This window comes from Cynocephalus volans, chromosome 8 (genome assembly GCF_027409185.1).
Source record: "Cynocephalus volans isolate mCynVol1 chromosome 8, mCynVol1.pri, whole genome shotgun sequence".
NCBI classification, from domain to species: Eukaryota; Metazoa; Chordata; class Mammalia; order Dermoptera; family Cynocephalidae; genus Cynocephalus; species Cynocephalus volans.
The window spans coordinates 116,331,191-116,335,162 of record NC_084467.1 but is presented as its reverse complement, the minus strand read 5'-3'; the positions used below and the strand labels follow the sequence as shown (position 1 = coordinate 116,335,162).

Sequence of the window (3,972 nt, the reverse complement as noted above, 5' to 3'; positions counted from 1 at the left end):
AAGGGCCCCTGACTACCTTTTCTTAAAGCATTTACTAAAAAGAACTTACAATTGTGAATCTTTCCTTGATTTCTTCGAAAAGTATATACATTTCCTAAAATCAGGAGTTTTTCTCTTAAAGAACTTGAAAGCCCTTCCTTTGAAATGTAATCATCAGAAATGATAAGGCTTCTGTCTCCAGATCTTTCTGGAAGGATAGAATGCAAATTTAGATGATTGCCAGCTACCAGACATGACTGGCCTAATTGCATTCACACTGACCAACCCTTTATAATTTTTCACTTTCCTGGCTCTACTGAGACCCCCTTTTATCACCCTCCCTACTCCCTCATTCTCCCTTAAAACACCCAGTCAACTTTGTACAAGTCAAAGTTGAGTTCATCTCATGTTGAACCCTCTTCCCTATTGTATTAATAGATTATGGATTAAAATCTGTCCTTACCATTTTAACTAAGCGCCTGGCTTTGTTTATCTTTCATATTCCCTCTCCTTGAAAAAAGGGCCTGATTTGTAGCACTTGCTGATTTACATACTGTAAATAATCTACCATACCTGATTTCAACCTAATGGTTCACAAAATTCCTGACGATTTAATCATCAGCTCTCAAAAGCTGGTTTGAGCAGAATTTAACAATCAGCTCTTAAGAGCTGGTAAGATCGTCACTAGCATGTGGCTGCCTATTTCTTTCATGGCATCACATGTAGTAAACATGACGCTCCACTGGCTTCCTCAATACTTACTAACCTCTCAACCCCTTGCAATGTCTTTTACCTCCACCTGTTTATAATGACAGTCTAACAGATAAATTCAATGGTCTCTTCTTGCAACTCATTTTCCCATATTTCTCTGCAGCATATATCGTTTTATTTTCATATTACTTGATACTAAACCCTCCTGGTATTTCTTCGTGGCCTCTTCCTTCACTACCTCCCTTATGAGGTCTCTCCTTTTAATATTCTATCTCAGTCTCTTAATGTGCTTAGTAAATTTCTCTACAACTTAGTCCCAAGCTACCTTTTTAGATTAAAAATCAACTCCCATTCAAGTATCCAGAATTTGAATAAAAGCACACTACTTGAACTTTCATCTTTCGCTTAGGATATGTAAAGCTAAAAACAAGATCGCTCCCATACTTATACATAAAACAAACAAAAAACAGATCATCTAAAAACATTGCAACTTTTCTTGAATCCATTAGAGAGCTGAGCTCACAGGGTAACCTAATTAACTCAAAAGGAGACTTGGGGTATGAGAACTTGCTTACCTGAAAGAGGTGTCAAACATTGGGTGCCATTCAATCAATAAGAAGAAAAAAGTTAAACTTTGATAATGAATTGGTAAAGGCTAAGTATAATCTAGCATAAACATATAGCACCTACAACAGCAACTGACTTAAGGAAGGTTCACAGGAGTATTCTTCATGGACCACACTGAGTGATAGATTAGGAATAGGTTAAGAGCACTGACACAGTCTCCATAATGGTGCAGGATTGGAGAATGGGAAAAGCAGCTACTGTAGGAATGGCATAAAGCCCTATGGAGATCTTTCTCTCTCTCCCATCTCACTGGAACAAAGTCTTAAGCCATTTGGGGAAGGACAGCATGCCCTACCACTCTTTAAGTACAGATAAAGATATTTCAGTTGGTAGAAAGGAAAAGAAAGGGAAAAAAAAAAAAAAAAAACCTTGACCTACAGAAGAGTCAGCTGCATGTCTTAGGTCTAGGACATGAGAAGTCTCCTGTAGTTTGGAAAATAACAAAATAAGTGAAAAGACTTCACTCCAGAGACCCAGGGATGTGAAAACTAAGACTGAACCAATACAGAAGAGAACACCGCTCACTCAACTCCCACAATTGGAAGTTGGGTCACAGTTGACATCAGTCTACTTAGAGGGGAGAATCAAGCACGTGAGGGATACCTTCTGAGAGACACAAGTGCAAACGAAAGACCAGAAGTTTAGAGTAGATCAGACAATGGGAAGAACCCTCTGACAAACCAGTCACTGCCATAAATACAAGGTAATACAGGATTTTTAATTTTGTGCCACATTGAATGTAACATACAGCAACAAATCACATACTCATCTCAACTCCTAACTAAATTAATTCAAATCTACAAAAGACATGGCAAAAAAGAAAAAAACAACAAAAAAAAGACATGCCCATTCTGAGGCATAAATTTACCTCAGTCTCTACTGTACTACAAAATATGTCTGACTTTTAACAAAAAGCTATGAGGTACACATATAAACAAGAAACAGAAGAAAACAAAAACAAACAAACAAACAAAAACCACCTAAAACATAATCAAGAGCAAAACAATTCACAGAAAACAGATCCAGATATAAAGCAAATATTGGAATTACCAACGTTCTGTTCTGAATGCTCATTACATAAAAGAGATTACATTTCAATATGTGAAAGTTCATTGAGTGCACATTTATGTTTTGTACAGTCCTTTGTGTGTTATACTTCAACCATTTTTTGAAAAATTGGTAATCTACTATCTAGCTTGTGCCTTTTGCATTTCTTTGCCAATTTGTAAGTTCTGCATAATAAAGGTGTTTCAGTGCCAAGAAAGGTAGCTGGCACATTGTTGTAGATTTAAAAAGTAATAAGAAAGTGAGCTTAAAAGAACCTAAAGAAATTATGAAGCAGGCCAAAATAAAGTTGTCTTTCCCTATATGATTTCTAAATCCTTTTACTCTCAGTTTCCCATGAAAATTTAGATTCACAACAATATTATATATAGAATATAGAGTAGACTACAGCCAAGTGTTCAGTCAAGGGTCAGTGAATAGCTCTTTTTCAGCCGCACATACAAGGAGATGTGAGACACATGTAGAGAAGGCCTTCTTTCTTCCCACAGCCATTTTTATCTTCAGCACAGCCCCAATAATCCTGCCATAAGAAACCATGATAAAGAGGAAGGTGATGAGAATAATGAAGGCATTGATGGCAAAGTCCACCAGAACATTAGTGGATGTGTCCTTGCAGGCCAAGCTCAGCAGAGGAGGAAAGTCACAGAAGATGTGTTGGATTTCATTGTAGCCACAGAAGGGCATGTGTGAGACCAGGATGACCTCAAAAATGGGACAAAAGAAGCCACAAGTTCAATAACTAGCAACCATTTTGGCACAGAGTGCCATGGTCATAATTTCAGGGTAGTGGAGGGGTCGGCAGATGGCCAGGTCATAGGCCATGGCTGTAAGAAGGTAGCATTCAGAGGCCCTAAGGGAATGGAAGAAGTAGGTCTGAAGGAGGCATCCTGAAAAAGGAATGGTATTTTTCTCACTGAGGAGATTAGCTAGCATCTTGGGAATGGTGGTGGCTGTATAGCACAACTCCAAGGAGAGAACGCTGATGAAATGGTACATGGGCATGTGTAGGGCTGCATCCAGTTGTATAACTAAGAAGATGAGCATGTTGCCACAGACGGTCAGCAGGTATGCCATCAGCAGCAGCACGAAAAGCCAGAGCCTGAGAGGTCCCACGTTGGGGAAGCCAAGGAGCACAGATTCAGCCAGGCTCGAGTGGTTACGTTGCTCCATGGGAGGCTGAGGTGGAGAAGGAGAGGAGAAAACTGTGTCAAGGTGACTGTCAAATCCAGGTCAAAACTTAATTTCATATTCTCTCTCTCTTTTTAATATTTAGAGATAACACATCAATTAGTACTACTGCTGCTACTACTGTTAATACTAGCCTAAAAAAATAGCTTACTCTTATTTGAACTTAGTGGTAACCAAACATTTTTACAAGTGTTTTGAATTCAATACTTTAATTAATTTTCATAGGCCAAAGAGACAAGAACCATTGTTATGTCTGTTTCAAGGATGAGAAGACTCAGGAACAGAGAGAATGGAGAGATTATGACACTCCTATTTCATACAGATACTATGTCACAGAAATAAAATTTGAATTTATGCACTCTAACTTCATGCTGATTATTTCTTTTTTTTAAAATTTTTTTT

The 3,972-nt window shown here is 38.1% G+C and overlaps 1 pseudogene; it reads right to left on the bottom strand.

The window, feature by feature from the left end:
• Positions 1 to 2,732: 2,732 nt before the first annotated feature.
• Positions 2,733 to 3,552, bottom strand: LOC134384324 (olfactory receptor 6N2-like; annotated as a pseudogene).
• Positions 3,553 to 3,972: the final 420 nt, after the last annotated feature.